Here is a 19,098-nt window from a genome sequence, read left to right on the forward strand (position 1 = left end):
AGACCAAGGCTGATTATGTGAAACGTATGGATAGAGAAAGGGCAGAGGAACTGGCTAGGAAGAAAATGCCTGGAAGGTTCTTCCAGGATATAGCAGAAGTGGCTGATGAAAGATCATGGCAATGGCTTAAAGCTGTGTATCTGGCTAAGAGTACTGAAGCTTTTGTTTGTGCAGCACAAGAGCAGGCATTAGGAAAATGATTGTTCAAAAAAAGTGGTTCTAGGAGAGGACTTTGATGCAGAATGCCGGATTTGTGGTAAGACCTCAGAGTCAATTGCGCATCTTGCAGCAGGGTGTAGTGGACTGGTCCAGAGAGAGTACCGCAAAAGACACGATCGTATGGGACTCCGGATATATTGGGAAGTGTGTAAGAAGGTTGGGGTGAAATGTGCTGGAACATGGTTTGAGGAGGTGCCTGATGAAATAAGAACAAGTGAGGATGGCAAGGTAGAGGTATGGTGGGACAAAAGTTTCATAACGACCAAGCAATTGGAACATAATCGTCTGAATTTGGTCGTCATTGACAAAGTCTCAAACTGGCAGATTGTAGACTTCACAGTACCCTGGGACAGGAATGTGAGAGAGAAAGAGAATGAGAAGTGAAGCAATTATACTCCATTGGCCTTGGAGATAAGGCGTATACACAGGGTTAAAACACAAATAATCTTGATCATAGTAGTAGTATCAAGTCGTCTTGAAGGACAATTGATAAAACTACAAATTTCCGATGTTTTAGGCGGCTTTTAGACCTCTACAATTGTAGGTAGCACCAACATCCTTAGGAAAACCCTTGATCTTTGAAGCTCTTAGTTTGGGATTGAGGGAAATTCTCTGGAAATGAATCTCATACTTTTCCAGAGAGATAAACGAAATCAAATTATTAGTAGTATCATTATATTATTACGCTTATCGCTCCGTCCGTTATCATGCTGTGCATCCCTAAAAAAGGAAAGTGGAATATTCCAAAAAGGAATATTCCAAATAAAACCCTTGAAAAGGAAATTGAAATATAAAAATAGAATGGTGTCGCTGTTGAGGCAAAGCTAATAAAAATGATTTGTCTTTCTTGGCCTTTTGGCTAAGATCAAAGTGTAGTATCTATTCTTCAGGTGCTACATTTCAATTTCTTCTCTTTTAGTGGAAGAGAAATCCTTTACGACTAAGATAATTTTTTCTCCACATTAAAAAACGACCCTGGTGTCTAAATCTGTCCCGTGGGGAGGCATTGTGAATAGGTACTATGTTTAAGGTAACAAAGTTTTAATATTAAAAAAAGTAACTGGAAATAGTTATTTCTGATTTAATTACAAAATGCCCTGGAGATGTCACTTCTGATTAATTATAAAATGCCCTGGAAAATGTCCGTTCTGATTATTTTTTTTGTTTACTTGCTTCCCCACAAGGACGGAATTGGACATGAGGTCGGTTATAAATTTAGGAGGAAACCAGCTCCCCAAAAGGAGCACTCTGGTCAATAACGAAAATAAAAATTGTATCAGTAATGAAGGATTTCTCCTCCATTAACCAAGACCAAAAAAGGGGGGATTTAAGTTGCTGGAATGCTGAAACTGATACTACACTCAGAAATACATGTTGAAGCAATGGTTGCCTAATCTCTAACTGTGTTAATGTTTTTATGTATTACTTTAAAAAAGCTGCTGAAACAGTTTATGATTTAAACATTACTTTATTTCAAGTATATTTTAAGCAGTGGCTTACGGGATATGAAGTCCATCCTGGAAATTACTCAAACCATTTATGATTTAAACATTACTTTATTTCATGTATATTTTTAAAAGTGGGGTGGGGGATATTAAATCAGTCCCGAAAATAGGTGAAACCGTTTACGCATTATACATTACTTTATTTAATGTATATTTTTAACATTGGAGTGGGAAATATGAAGTTGGTTTTGGAAATGGCTGGAACCATTTGGGCATTACTTTATTTAATGTATATTTTCAACAGTAGGATGGGAGATAAGAAGTCGGTCCCGGAAATGGCTGAAAAAGTTTACGATTTATACATTACTTTATTTCATGTATATTTTCAACAGTAGTTAGTTCCAGAAATGGCTGAAACAGTTTACTATTTAGACCTTACAGTATTTCATGTATATTTTTAGCAGTGGGTTGGGGATATAAAGTCAGTCCCGGAAATGACTGAAACAGTTTACGATTAAAACATTACTTTCATTAATGTATATTTTCAACAGTGGGGTTTCGGATATGAAGTCAGTCCTGGGATTGAATGAGATGTGCAAATATAGACTATCAGAATGTGTCGCCCAGTATTTAATGAAATAGATGGAAAACATATAGTAGCAGAATACCCAGTGTCACCTGGGATCGAATGAGATAGGTGAATGATATATATTGGCAGAATATGTGGCGTCACCCGGGATTGGATAAGATAGGTGAAACATATATACTATGAGAATACCTAGAATTGATTGATTTGTTTGTAATGAAATAACCAACCCAGGCAATATATCAAAGTTATTATTTAAGTAAGGGGAAGCGACATAGTGGATAAAAGTTATGAAAATTATTGTCAAAATTAGTAACATATCCAAGAATTATGAAAAATGATGAAATGTGAGTTACTTGATTGGTGTGTTTGTAATGATATTATAAGCCCAGACAATATATCAAATATATTATATAAGTAGGAGGGAGAGGCATAATGTGGGTTTTTAATTATAAAAATTATTGTCCAAATTAGTAACATATCCAGGATTATTAACAAAGATTAAATGTGAGTTAATCGATTGTGTGTTTATAGTAAAATAATCAGCCCAGGAAATATATCAAAGTAATCATGTTAGTAAGAGAGGGCGATAAGGATGGTTTAAATTATGAAAAATAATTGTCGAAATTAGTAACATATCCAAGAATTATGAAAAATGTAATATGTTATTTAATGCATTAGTGTGTTTGCAATGAAATAATCAGACCAGACAATACATCAAAGTTATTATTTTAGTATGTGGGGCGATAGTGGTGGTTAAAATGATGAAAAATGATTGTCGACATTAGTAACATATCCAAGAATTATGAAATATAACGAAATGTGAGTTAATTGATTGGTGTGTTTGAAATGAAATAATCATCCCAGATAATATATCAAAGTTATTATTTTAGTAGTAGGGGGTTGATAAAGTGGTTTAAAAATATTAAAAATAATTGTCGAAATGAGTAACATATCCAAGAATTATGAAAAATGATTAAGTGTGAGTTAATTGATTGTTGTGTTTTTTATGAAATAATCAGCCCAGACAAGATATCAAAGTAATTTTTTAGTAAGAGAGGGCGACGAGGATGGTTTAAATTATAAAAAATTATTGTCGAAATTAGTAATATATCCAAGAATTACGAAAAATGACGAAATGTGATTTAATTAATTGGTGTGTCTATAATAAAATAATCAGCCTAGAAAATATATCAAAGTTATTTTATAAGTAAAGGGGAAGGAGATAAGGAGGAATTAAATTATGAAAAATTATTGTCGAAATTAGTAACATATCCAAGAATTACAAATAAATGATGAAATATTAGATAATTTATTGGTGTGTTTGTAAGGAAATAATCAGGGAAACATAATTGTGGGAAACAGTTTATGATTTAAACATTAGTTTATTTCAAGTATATTTTAAGCAGTGGGTTACGGGATATGAAGTCAGTCCCGGAAATTGGTCAAACCATTTACGATTTAAACATTACTTTATTTTTAACAATGGGGTGGGTGATAGTAAATCAGTCCCGAAAATGGGTGAAACCGTTTACGTATTACAAATTACTTTATTTAATGTATATTTTTAACATTGGAGTGGGAAATATGAAGTCGGTTCTGGAAATGGCTGCAACCATTTACGTTTTGGGCATTACTTTTTATTTAATGTATATTTTTAGCAGTAGGATGGGAGATAAAAAGTCGGTCCCGGAAATGGCTGAAAAAGTTCACGATTTATACATTACTTTATTTCATGTATATTTTCAACAGTGGGTTGGGGATTATAAGTCAGCTCCAGAAATGGCTGAAACAGTTTACTATTTAAATATTACATTATTTCATGTATATTTTTAGCAGTGGGTTTGGGACCTAAAGTCGGTTCCGGAAATGGCTGAAACAGTTTACTATTTAGACATTACATTATTTCATGTATATTTTTAGCAGTGGGTTGGGGATATAAAGTCAGTCCCGGAAATGACTGAAACAGTTTACGATTAAAACATTACTTTCTTTAATGTATATTTTCAACGGTGGGGTCTCGGATATGAAGTCAGTCCTGGGATTGAATGAGATGTGCAAATATAGACTATCAGAATGTGTCGCCCAGTATTTAATGAAATAGATGGAAAACATATAGTAGCAGAATACCCAGTGTCACCCGGGATCGAATGAGATAGGTGAATGATATATATTGGCAGAATATGTGGCGTCACCCGGGATTGGATAAGATAGGTGAAACATATATACTATGAGAATACCTAGAATTGATTGATTTGTTTGTAATGAAATAACCAACCCAGGCAATATATCAAAGTTATTATTTAAGTAAGGGGAAGCGATATAGTGGATAAAAGTTATGAAAATTATTGTCAAAATTAGTAACATATCCAAGAATTATGAAAAATGATGAAATGTGAGTTACTTGATTGGTGTGTTTGTAATGATATTATAAGCCCAGACAATATATCAAATATATTATATAAGTAGGAGGGAGAGGCATAATGTGGGTCTTTAATTATAAAAATTATTGTCAAAATCCAGGATTATGAACAAAGATTAAATGTGAGTTAATCGATTGTGTGTTTATAGTAAAATAATCAGCCCAGGAAATATATCAAAGTAATCATGTTAGTAAGAGAGGGCGATAAGGATGGTTTAAATTATGAAAAATAATTGTCGAAATTAGTAACATATCCAAGAATTATGAAAAATGATAATATGTTATTTAATGCATTAGTGTGTTTGCAATGAAATAATCAGACCAGACACGATATCAAAGTTATTATTTTAGTAAGTGGGGCGATGATGTGGGTTAAAATGATGAAAAATGATTGTCGACATTAGTAACATATCCAAGAATTATGAAAAATGACGAAATGTGAGTTAATTGATTGGTGTGTTTGAAATGAAATAATAATCCCAGATAATATATCAAAGTTATTATTTTAGTAGTAGGGGGTTGATAATGTGGGTTAAAAAAATTTATGAAATAATCAGCCCAGACAATATATCAAAGTAATTTTTTTAGTAAGAGATAGCGACGAGGATGGTTTAAATTATAAAACATTATTGTGGAAATTAGTAACATATCCAAGAATTACGAAAAATGACGAAGTGTGATTTAATTGATTGGTGTTCATTCAATAATCAGCCTAGACAATATATCAAAGTTATTTTATAAGTAAATGGGAAGGATATAAGGAGGGATTAAATTATGAAAAATTATTGTCGAAATTAGTAACATATCCAAGAATTACGAATAAATTATGAAATATGAGTTGATTGGTGTGTTTGTAAGGAAATAATCATCCTAGACAATATATCAAAATTATTATTTAGTATAGCGAAAATGTGGGTTAAAATTATGAAAAATGGTTGTCGAAATTAGTAACATATTCAAGAATTATGAAAAATGATTAAATGTGATGTCATGCATTAGTGTGTTTGTAATAAAATAATAAGCCCAGACAATATTTCAAAGTTATTATTTTATTAAGGAGGGGGCGATAATATGGGTATAAATTATGAAAAATGATTGTCGAAATTAGTAACATACCCAAGAATTATGAAAAATGATGAAATAGAGGTTAATTGATGTGTTTGCAATGAAATAATCAGCCCAGAAAATGTATTAAAGTTATTATTTTAATAAGGTTGGGCGACAACGTTGGTTTAAATTATAAAAAAAAAATATTGTCGAAATTAGTAACATATCCAAGAATTACGAAAAATTATGAAATGTGAGTTGATTGATGTGTGTGTTTGTAATGAAATAATCAGCCTAGACAATATATCAAAGTTATTTTAGTAAGATGTGCGATATGGTGAGTTTAAATGATGAAAAATTGTCAAAATTAGTACCATATCTAAGAATTATTAAAAATGATGAAATAAGAGTTAATTGATAGTTGTGTTTTTTTTATAAAATAATCAGCCGATACAATATATCAAATTGTTTATTTTAGTTTACTAGGGGCGATAATGTGGGTTGAAATTTATTTTAGGGGCTATAATGTGGGTTGAAATTTTAGGGGGCGATAATGTGGGTTGAAATTATGAAAAATTATTTTCGAATATAGTAACATATTCAATAATTATGAAAAAAATGATAAAATGTGAGTTAATTGACCGATGTGTTTGTAATGAAATAATTAGCCCTAGAAATATATCAAAGTTATTATTTTAATAAGGGGGCGATACAGTTTTAATAAAAAACTAGAATAATATGATTGTGCCTTCATTCATGCTGAACAGAACGATCACAGCATGTCCAGCAACAATATATTGCATATGAAAAATGCTGCTGTGGAATTTCCACAGGTCCCGCTAGTTATTATTATTATTATTATTATTATTATTATTATTATTATTATTATTATTATTATTATTATTATTATTTCTTCTTCTTCTTCTTCTTCTTCTTCTTCTTCTACTTCACTCATTAATAGTTGTCTCACAAGCCATCATCAGTGACCGCTCACTGGCAGTAACCTGTGGTTCCCTGGAGACCGAGTGACAACAAGTTTCCCACGATTCCCAGTGTTCTCTGCATCTTGTCCACTTGTGTGGATGATTGCATCTTATCACAACAGCCGTTGTCATTGATTTCTCGTTGGTATCGGCCGTTAGTGTTTCCTGGGGTTTGGGTGACAAAATGCCTCCCCAGATTTGTACCGTACACTCCAGTAGAAATCTGGTTAGTACTCTCCCACCTCGGTCTTTCCATCCTTCCTGACCCTTCACAACTAGTTGGTGTGCTGCCAATCGATGTTTGTCTACACCAGTATTTATTATTATTATTATTATTATTATTATTATGATAATAGTAATGATGATGATGATGACAATAATAATAATAATAATAATAATAATAATAATAAGAGCGCTTGTGCAGTGTACGCACGTGTATTTTAAATAGTATTTCCAACTTTTATAGTGCTCAAACCACTTATTTACAAACAAACAGTGAGCCTCGCATTTTTTCAGCCAATTAAGTAGCGGGTGAGATTATTTACGACAGTGCTCTACCCAAAGAGGGTGGGGCTTAAAATATATTTGAAGTCATTGACATACAGTACTGTTTCATTGTATCATAACTTAATAGTGCCGCTAGACTAGCACTTCTCCAAAACCGAGGATTGAACCTAGAATTATCACGTGGACAGTCGATAGTTCTACCCATCAACCCACGGAAGCTGTGCCATGGCTATTGAGAGAGAAGGAGGCCAGTGAACATGAGAGCATGACGTCATTTCCAAATGTTTCCTGTGTTTAACCACGTGCTCATGTTAATAGGCATAAAAATATGGCTGTGTATTTTCTTCTAAAGAGAGAGAACAATTCCCTATTTGGATAATTATTAGAATGGCACATTGGGATAATTTTAATCTAACAAAAGTGAAGGGAACTTCTTTTTTTTTCTATCGAAGAAAGTCGAATATTTCATTTTATTTATTTTATTTTTACTGCAAAACAAACAACTTCTATATAAGAATATTTTTCAGTTCGTTCTTTTATTTTTCATTGAATATTTCCAAATATTTTAAAGTTAGAAGCATTTTTCACGGCAGTTTTTTGTTGTATTTTTTAACAAAAACGATTGATGAATTCAATATTTTAGCACCGGGCGTAATTTATTTCTTTGAAATAAATTTAAAACTTAAAGACTTTATTTGTTTTATAACATTTTAACTGTAAATCATTTGCATGACTGAAACCGGAAATGAAATAGGAATTTTTCTATTCTCACCCGAGACATTAAACTAATCAGTTTTAATTAAGATATGAATTAAAAATAAAGAGTACAATAAATTTTAGTTAACATATTTGTTTTGTTTTCTTTTTACATGGAGATTACCACTTATCAAGGCCCGGAAGCCACTCGGGGATAAGGGTTATTGCGTGTACAGTAATCAATGAGATAGTATCGTAGTAATCATTAGTATTGGATATTTGATAGGGTGTCTTATTTAAGAGAGCGGTTTGTCAAGAATTTGTTTACGTTGGACTTGAAGACATCCAAGTTGTAGTCAGGTGGGAAACAGGCGAACGGAAGAGAGTTCCACAATCGTGCACTTCTAAGAAAGAAGCTCTGCTCATGGAATCTACATTTGGATTTAGGCACTGATAAAGAGTGGGGAAAATTATTGACAGTAGTTTCAGCCAGACGGGTGTTTTTCATGAGAGATTGGTGAGGGGGGACCAGCGATTGGAGCTCAGACGAGCACCTGCCATGGAAATAACGATAAAACAAAGACAGGCTCGCAACGTCTCTTCTGAGGGAGAGAGGCTGCAGGGAAGAGAAAAGGGCATCCCCACTAAGCCACGAAGTCTATTTTGTACTCTGTCAAGGCAGGATAGGCTGCTTTTAGCAGCTCCTGCCCAGATATGGCAGCAGTACGCCATCCTTGAACGTACTTGGCTTTTATACAGATAGAGAATTGCATCAGTAGTGAGATATCTTCTGGAGCGGTAGAAGGATCACACCATTTTCCCAGCATCCTTGGCAACAGACCTCATGTATGTGTTCCATTTCAGATCAGGAGTAAAGGTCAAACCATGAAGCTTGTCAAAACATGGAGCCTCCACAAGACGAGAGCCGTCCATTTCAATTGATGCCAGATGGGGATCAGAGCATTGATGATGTAAAGATAGAAGCTTGGTTTTGGATGCATTAAAAGTAACCAGCCACCACTTCCCCCACTGCACCACGTGCTCAAGATCAGAGGAGAGAGAATCAGAGAGAACTTTGTCATTTACGGCCTTTGATGTGTTGCCATAGATGGTCGTGTCATCAGCATAGATATCAACGAATGATTTAAGTATATGTTTTGGGAGATCATTGATGTAGACAAGGAAGAGAGTTGGGCCCAGGATGGACCCCTGAGGGACTCTAACATTAATACTGTGGGCCTCTGATTTCTGTCCACCAACCACTACTCTTATGAACCTATCAGAGGGAAATGATTTAATAATTGAGAAAACATTTCCAGTAATACCGTAGCTGGAAATCTTGTGAAGTAGGCCCTTATGCCATACCTTATCGAAGGCCTTCAATATGTCAAGAGCAATTGCCCTTTGTCAAGAGATTCACTAATCCTATGAGATATAACCGTTAGCACATCTGCTGTAGATCTTGCAGAGCAGAAATCATATTGAATGTCACTAAGAAGGTTGTTTCTGCTGAGGTGGTTGACTACTTCTCTATTTAATATGGATTCCAACAACTTACTCATGACACACAGGAGACTTATTGGTCTGTACTGAGAGGGAAATGACTTTTCACCTGAATTCTTAAATACAGGGCATACTGATGAAGTTTTCCAGAGTGTTGGAAAGCACTTCTCCTTAAGGCAACGCTTAAACAGTTTTGTAAGTATGCGGGCAAGTTCTGGTTGAAGCTTTTTCAGCACTATAACTGGAATGCCGTCAGGGCCAGTTGCTTTACTGGAATCAAGTTTCTTGATTAGCTTGGCGCACAGATATTTGTATGCTGCATAGAGTGTTGTCTGTTATAGGAGGAAATACAGGGAGTTGATGGCCATTGTTGCATAGGGTAGAATTAGCTGCAAAGTTCTTGACAAATAGTCTGGCCTTGTCTGATGCTGACGAGATGACTTCTGGTCCATTGATGATAGTTGGGAAAGAACATACGCTTCTGTTCAGGATCCTGTTTGCTATTTGTCAAAACTGGTGGGAACCAAGTCGCTGCTCAGCTACCTTGGATTTAATGGACTGAGCATATAGCTTTCTTGCATTTTTTATTACTCTTTTACAGTGGTTGCTGGCAGTCCTGAAAGCAGTTTTAGTCTCAGTACATCTATTACGTTGGTAGCTATGGAAAAAGTGATTTCTGTGCGCAATGGCAGTAGCAAATTCTGAGGAGAACCATAGCTGGCTGTTAGGTTTTTGTTGGAATTTTTTGGATGGTATGCATCGGTCCATGCCTACAATAAACCATTCGGTCAGGTCTGATACTATAGAGGACACATCCTTTTTAAACATGGAATGCAGAGGTAGATCAGATATGAATGTATGGAAGCTAACCCATGGTGAACAGGTACGTCTGAAGATTTATTACATTTCATTTATACCTTAACTGATACAACGGAGTGGTCGGAGGATCCCAGAGAAGATAGAATGGAACATGAACATAGCTCAGGGGAAGTTGTGAGAAAAAGGTCTAGAAGGCTTGCATACTGACAGGTGGGTTCGTGAACAATCTGAGTGAGGTCATATGCAATGGCAAAATCATGACAGAACCTCCCCTCGTCATCGGTCTTATTTGAGTGGGTCAGCCATTCCACATTATTGTGAATGTTAGCCGAAGGATGAGCAGACAGGATGTGGTCAATTTTCTCAGATATACTCTTGAAGATAGTAACCCCACTGTTGTGAGGGCGATAGAGGGCAAATATAAATGCAGTGGTGTAAGCTAGTGCAACTCGGAAGCACATATAAGGTAAATTAGGGTCTTCTCTGGAGATATCCCTACCACATGCAAAGCTATCTTTAATGTAGGCACACACTCCATGCCCATGTCAATCTTGGGGGTCAGATTTAGATGTTAAGTTAGAGTATCCTTTAATTATGAACTCATCTAGGGAAGTGGTCGGCCCTATGCCAGTTTCACTCAGAAAGAATATGTCCGGTTTCGTCTCCTATAATTGTGTTTCAACCTCTGGAAAGTTGGAACGTAGACGGTTGGAGAAAGAGACATGGTAGTAGGGGTCTACGTTGGAGGATGGCGTTCTAGGTTTTTTATTATTTTTTATCGTATAAATAAATGTTGTTTGCACCGTACTGAAATAATATTATTTAGAAAGCCATTTGGGGGGGGGTCTTTCTAATTATTCTGCACTTTCACCTAACAATTTTATGAAAAAAATACTATACACAGATTCGAAAAAGTTGTCAAAAACCAAATATATAACAAATAAATGTTATCAAAGGCAAGATAAATTACTTTTCTAATAAACGGAACAAATTTTTAGTGTTTTTATTTAATGTAAAATGTTTATTCGGTTCGACAATCATAGTGTTTATTATTGTTTATTATTTGAAAAAGACAAATGGCGGCGAGCACACTGTTGAATACGTTAAGTTTGGGAAAATAAGTTCAATACCGTTAGAAACTCGTTCAATATATGTTATCTTGACATAGGCTGACATATATTGTGTTTCTAACATTATTTTGGAATTTTAATCATTTTAAAACTTCATCTTGCATTTTTTGAATTTGTTAAACAACATGGTTAATTTAAACTTAATTTTAATCACATGATCACATTTTCATCATGTCCTTATATTTTACCCATTTAAAATTTGTAAAACATGTAAATAAACTTTTACTCAATACTGGTGTCGACCTTTAAGAGTCCCTTTTAGTGATTACGTGGTTTGAGGATATTTGTACAACTAAACGGCAAATCTGCCAAAGTTTCTACCAAGAAAACCGTTATTTTTCAGCCATTCTTACCATAGGGAGGGAATGGTTTTTGTAACTATTCTGTGCTTTCAACTAAAAATTTATTAAAAAACAAAAGGTAAATTTTCACATTAGATCCACCTCCACAATTTTTAACATGGGTAGGTTGGAGGTGTTTATTTCGAAAGCCGTTCTTAACATGGAGAGAATGGTATATTTATTCCAAAAGCCGTTTTTAACATGGAGAGGTTAGGGGGGTTATTCTGAAAGCCGTTCTTAATATGGGGAGGTTGAGGGGTTTATTCATGGCCGCCAGTGAATTATAGTGCATAGTACAGGTCTTTATATCTCGAAAACTACTTGCCTCTGCAAATTTTAAATGAGATTTTCTTATTCAGCATAGTCGAAAACCTTTAAAAGTAGTTATTTTAAAGAAAATTGTGGAGGTGGACCTAATGTAAAAAAAATACCAAACAAAAAAAATCATGAAATTTAAATTTAACTTGGAAAAACTATTTTAAAATAGCACGGTACCAGTAATAAAAATAGACAGAAAAATACCCCTTCGGGTTTGTACTTGCACAAAGATTTGAAAAGGTTGTCAACAAAACAAATATATAACAAATAAATGTTTTCAAAGGCAAGATAAGTTACTTTTCTACCTAATTGGATAATTTTAGTGTTTTTATTGGGTTTGTATTACTGTACACATAGATTCGAAAGGTTGTCAAAAAACAAATGTATAACAAACATTATCAAAGGCAAGATAAGTTACTTTTCTACCAAACTGGATAATTTTTTAGTGTTTTTATTTAATGTAAAATATTTATTCGGCCTGAAAAAAAACAGCGTTTACCGCTATATTTGAAAATTACAAATGGCGCCAGACTCTGTGTAAAACACGTTAAGTTTGGGAAGATGAGTTAAAACTAAAAAACTTTACAAATTACTGTTAAATAACCACCGAATATATGCCAGCCTACGTCACGGTAACATATACTGAGTTCCTTACAGTATTTTGTATAGTTTAAACTTCCCAAACTTAACGTGTTCAATACAGTTTGCTGTCATTTGTATTTTTCAAATATACAGATAAACACTGCATGTTTCCGAACCGATTAAACATTTTACATTAAATAAAAACACTAAAATCTTATCAGGTTAGGTAGAAAAGTAACTTATCTTGCCTTTGATAACATATATTTGTTATATATTTATTTTTCGACAACTTTTTCATATATGTGTTTAGTAATAGAAACCCTTTTTATTTAATGTAACGTTTAGTCGGCCCGAAAAACAGTGTTTAACAGTGTATTTGAAAAATACGAATGGTGGCGGATGCTGTTGATTACATTAAGTTTGGGAAAATGAGTAAAAACTAAAAAAAATATACAAAATACTGTCAGAAACCCACAGAATATGTCAGCTTATGTCACGGTGACATATATTTGATGGGTTTCTGAGACTGTTTTGCATAGTTTTTAATTTATTTTCCCAAACTTAACATATTTAACAGTGTCTGCAACCATTTGTATTTTTCAAATACATCGATAATCACTGTGTTTTTCGAGCCGATTAAACATTTTACATTAAATAAAAACACTAAAAAATCATCCAATTAGGTAGAAACGTAACTTACCTTACCTTTGCTTTCATTTATTTGTTTTTGGACAACTTTTTCAAATCTGTGTATAGTAAAGCCCCCCCCTCACTCAAATACTAATGTTATTTCAATAGTTACAGGCGGAGAGAAGAAAGAAGAAAGAAGAAATTAAAAAAGAATTGATTGGTTTGCAGCTGTCAACATTGTCTCATAATTAGATCAGGTTTTCGTATTATTTTGTCGGTTGAATTCAACTTTAATTTAACTTTCAGACAGATAGATGGTGTATCCATGGATTCTCCATTGGGGCCAGATTTGCCTAATATCTTAGAAGGTTTTTACAAAGGGGATATATTATCTGGTTTCCATGAACCAGATCTTTACTTTCTTTACGTCGACCTTACTTTTTGCCTATTCGACAACCAGACGAAAGCAATATTTAATAACGTTCATCCAGCCCTTAAGCTTACAGTAGACAAAGAAGCCAATTTTACTCTTCCGTTTTTAGATGGTCTCATTTCCAAGACTTCTTCGGTTTTTCTTACTTCCGTCTATCGCAAACCAACATTTACTGGCCTCTGTACACATTGGGACTTATTTTGTCCTACAATCAAAAATTTAATGTAATTAAGAACCTTATATCAGTGACCGATTTACCAAACAAATCTCTGTGTCTGTTATTTTGCGTTGAATCCACACGTTTTTTTTTCAACTATACCTATGTTATCGTTCATTCGCAAAAAATGTTCTCCATCCTACCATAATAATTCTATTATTTATTTATTTAAATGTAGTTGCAGTGCGCACTATGTTGGGTAAACATCACAAAGATTGGATTTTCGTTCAAAACAACACGTACGATCAAAAATTTATCATGCAAATTTTTCACCTTCTAACATTCTGAATAATACATACGGGTTGCAGATAGCATGCAAGCACTTTATAAATAAACGTGCTTGTGCCCCAAAATTTAGTGTCTGCATGTTCACGATCCTAAGCAGGTCATACTCGCCTTTTCATTTAAAAATCCTAGAAACCATCTTTATTGAGTCCTTGAGTCCTTCTCTTTGCAAAACAAAAAGAAATCTTTTAGAACTTAATGCAATTTCTATGTGATTCTTTCCCCGTTTATTTATTTATTATATTTTTCTCCTCGACCTATTCATGACAATTGTTTGTTTTTTTATCGTAATTTTTCCTCGACTTAGTTCTATTGAGCAGGAGACAAAACCTAGTAAGCTGGCCCTTTCTCATTTTTTATTTTTTTAAATCCATCAGTTAATTAGTCTTTATTCGGTTATTATATATATATATATATATATATATATATATATATATATATATATATATATATATATATGATTAGTGCATTTACTCACATAAATTAATATACAAAGATATAATTCCATGTGTAGATTTTTCAGTATTTACTTTAACAGTGCTCAATACATAGGTAGAGCTAGGTAAGTATGACGAATTCTCACGAGGATGAAATACGGAATATTCTTTGTAGCTTAATTGCCATATATATTTTCATAAATTATTACTATATATATATATATATATATATATATATATATATATATATATATATAGTAGTAGTAAGTACATACATACATACATACATATATGTATGTATGTATGTATATATGTATGTATGTATGTATGTATGTATGTATGTATGTATGTATGTATGTATGTATGTATGTGTTTGTGTACTTTTTATTTGTTTTAAGAATAATATGTTGCTATAAATTCATGTTTCAGCCAGCTAGTTACCAGTAACTAGAGACTTCTTCAGGTGATACAACTTATACGACAGTGAAGTTTGCAATGAAAATATCAGGTCTTCCTCGTCACAGGGAGTTAATATCAAGAAGTTCCTTCACGTGTTGTAAAACATAAGATTTGGTTGTATGTAAATAACACCCCATAGGGACGCGGATTTCAGTCTGTGTTTAGATATAGTTATGCATGAGAGAAAGGAAAGGGTTAAAGTTCGAGGTAGAGTTAATGGAAGACGAGAAAGAAAGGTATTCGTATGCTTGTTTTCTAAGTTTTACAATTCCATTATACTTTTTGCTTTTTTTGATTTTTGGGATTTTTTTAGTTTCATTAAACACTTTCTTCCCACTATTGTTAAAATTATTAATCAATATAATTATTATTAAAATTTATCATTATCAATTATCATAAATATTAGTCATCAACATTTTTATCCCCAATATCCTTCTATTTTCAAATATCATTATCATAATTAGAGTTGATGATTATCTCTAAACATGAAGATAAATGAGATGTATACATTGTGAGATTTTTATTATTATTATTATTTTTATTATTATTATTATTATTATTATTATTATTATTATTATATTATTATTATTATTAATGCTACACAACTTTCAATGTTTCACCATAGTAAATTAAGAAAAAAGCTATGATTAGAGATGGAAGTTACGATTGGGGGAGTTGGCGGGGATGGGGGAGCGAATTGAAAGACATGCCTTAGAATCACCACAAAAATATCACTTTTCATTTTTCTTCGTTTCCATCTTTCTTTTTACTTTTCTTCTTTTGTTTATTTTTCTCTTCTTCCTCGCCTTATCACTTACGTGCTCAGGAATGATAGTAATGGTCGGGGATATACAGGAGGGCAACCACAAAATTTCTAGTCAAATTAATAGCACTTTTATAACTGAATAACCCCCATTTAATCTGAAACCCCCTTTTAGCATAGATATGTTAAATCCATATTCCCTTTACTGTTTGAAGCTATACACACTAGTATGTTTAAGATTGAGGGCTGCCATCAAACACATATGAATAACTTTCTTTCTAGTCTTCTATTACCTCTACCTCGACATTTAACACCCCACCATTTATTTCCCTTTCATTTCTATATACAAACTATACACAGACTCAAATCCGCACTTCTATTTGGTCTTATTTACATGAAACCAAATCTTATTTTTCATAACATTTAACAGAACCTTTTGATATTAACTACTTGTGACAAGAAAGCCCTGATATTTTCATTGCAAACTTTGATTTCATATAAGCTGTATCACTTGAAGCAGTCTCTAGTTACTGGTAACCGAAACATGTTCATGATTTTATAGCAACATATTACTACTTATAACAAATAAAGAGTATACTCTGCTCTACTTCGGTATTTAGCACTCTTGTGTTAAACTCCATTGGTTACTTAACACCTGGAAAACAATAACCTCAGATTATATATATATATAGTAATTTATAAAATATATATGGCGATTAAGCTACACTGAATATTCTGCGTTTCATCCACTGTAGGATTCGTCAGGCTTATGCGCGAATTTTGTGGTTGCTTCTTGTTTTTATATATGTTGAGGATTTCTAGTTAGCCAATCAGCTTTCTAGTATCCACCGTGCCCCCTCCTATCAGCCAATGGGCATGCATTTTATCGAACAAAGGATCTGTTTTAGAACTAGGTTAGTGGTTTAAGGTAGATCTTTTCCCTCCTTTTTTTTTTTTTATATATATGAATATACCTATGTGTACACACACACATGCACACATATATACATATATATATATATATATATACATATATATGTGTGATCGTTTATGCATATTCATGTTTATTTAATTTATTTATTTGTTTGTTTTCTATTGTTTTTGTTAGTTTTAAAGCTATTTTGTATCTCTATTGTAAGTTTTATTTTGTGAACACAGTTGTTTGCTATTTCTCGTCTACGGTTTAATAGATTTTGAGGTACTTTAAAGTACAGGATAGCAAATTTTTCATGGAGGCATAATTTACATGGGTCGTCTAAATGTGTGCATGTGGTAGCTTGTCTCATTATTTTCCATTCGACTACCGGCGAAAAGTGTAGTTTATCAAGCAACAATATTTGCGAAAGAAAACCCGAATAACAAGAAATATTACATAGGCATGACTTCTTTGGATTTTAAAACCCGATACTATGACCACAAAAGTACCTTCAAAAATAAAAAACACTGTATAAAAACAACACTAGCGAATAAATACTGGGAACTCAAAGAAAGCGGACATTCGCCGGTAGTCGAATGGAAAATAATGAGACAAGCTACCACATGCACACATTTAGACGACCCATGTAAATTATGCCTCCATGAAAAATTTGCTTTCCTGTACTTTAAAGAACCTCAAAATCTATTAAACTGTAGACGAAAAATAGCAAACAACTGTGTTCACAAAATAAAACTTACTCTAGGATAGCGATACAAAATAGCTTTAAAACTAACAAAAACAATAGAAAACAAACAAATAAATAAATTAAATAAACATGAATATGCATAAACGATCACACATATATATGTATATATATATATGTATATGTATATATGTGTGCATGTGTGTGTGTACACATAGGTATATTCATATATATAAAAAAAAAGGGAAAAGATCTACCTTAAACCACTAACCTAGTTCTAAAACAAATCCTTTGATAAAATGCATGCCCATTGGCTGATAGGAGGGGGCGCGGTGGATACTAGAAAGCTGATTGGCTAACTAGAAATCCTCAACATATATAAAAACAAGAAGCAACCACAAAATTCGCGCATAAGCCTGACGAATCCTACAGTGGATGAAACGCAGAATATTCAGTGTAGCTTAATCGCCATATATATTTTATAAATTACTAACTAGCTCTACCTACGTATTGAGCACTTTTGAAGTAAATACTTAAAGTTTACGCATAAATCTATACTTTCGTATATTAAATTTGTGTGAGTAAATGAAATAGTTATATATATATATATATATATATCCATATATATATATAAATCCATATATATATATATACATAAATCCATACATATATATATATGTGCATATATATATATACATACATATATATATATATATGGATTTATGTATATATATGGATTTGTGTATATATATGGATTTATATATATATGAATATATATATATAAATATATATATGGATATATATATATATGGATATATATATATATATATATGAATCCATATATATATACATAAATCCATACATATATATGCATATATATATATAAATCCATATATATATATACATAAATCCATACATATATATATATATGCATATATATATATACATATATATATATATATATATATATATATATGGATTTATGTATATATATGGATTTATATATATATATGGATATATATCTATATATATGGATATATATATCTATATATATGGATATATATATCTGTATATATATATATGTCATCGAGCGGGAAGAAATCACCAGCATCGAGGCCATGCTGCTAAAGTCACAGCTACGCTGGGTCGGGCATGGAGGATCATCGCCTGCCCAAGATAGTCCTATAGGGCGAACTCTCTACTGGCTGTCGTGACAGAGGGGCACCGAACAAAATATATAAAGACTCTCTGAAGAAGTCCCGCGGTGACTGCCACACTGACCCCCTCCAGTGGTCTGCTCTCGTTGCTGATCATGTTACCTAGCGACGTACTGTCCACCACGCTGTCACCTCCTTTAAGATCTACCGCACAGAGAAGCTGCGGTAGAAGCACTGCAAGAGGAAGATTCGGGAAGCCTCAGCAGCAACACCTGACGTGACTGCAGCCACTGTGACCAAACCTGCTTGTCCCACATTGGGCTCTTTAGCCACAAGTGTGCCTGTAATCAACGTGGAAAACCACCTTCATAGAATCTTTGTTTGCAAAGTATTGGCAAGATATATATATACATATATATATATATATATATATATATATATGTGTGTGTGTGTGTGTGTGTGTCTGTGCATATGTATATGCTGATGTATATATATATATA

The 19,098-nt window shown here is 33.0% G+C and overlaps 1 protein-coding gene and 1 pseudogene across 3 annotated transcripts in view; both read left to right on the forward strand.

Moving 5' to 3' along the window:
- LOC145263165 (uncharacterized) overlaps positions 1-19,098 on the forward strand; it is a 1,002,407-nt gene that overhangs the window by 965,237 nt on the left and 18,072 nt on the right. The gene's annotated exons all lie outside the window — the stretch shown is intronic.
- On the forward strand, positions 1,058-1,185 carry LOC145263427 (U2 spliceosomal RNA; annotated as a pseudogene).

This window comes from Euprymna scolopes, chromosome 38 (genome assembly GCF_053919585.1).
Source record: "Euprymna scolopes isolate OS-2025 chromosome 38, ASM5391958v1, whole genome shotgun sequence".
Classification (NCBI taxonomy): Eukaryota; Metazoa; Mollusca; class Cephalopoda; order Sepiida; family Sepiolidae; genus Euprymna; species Euprymna scolopes.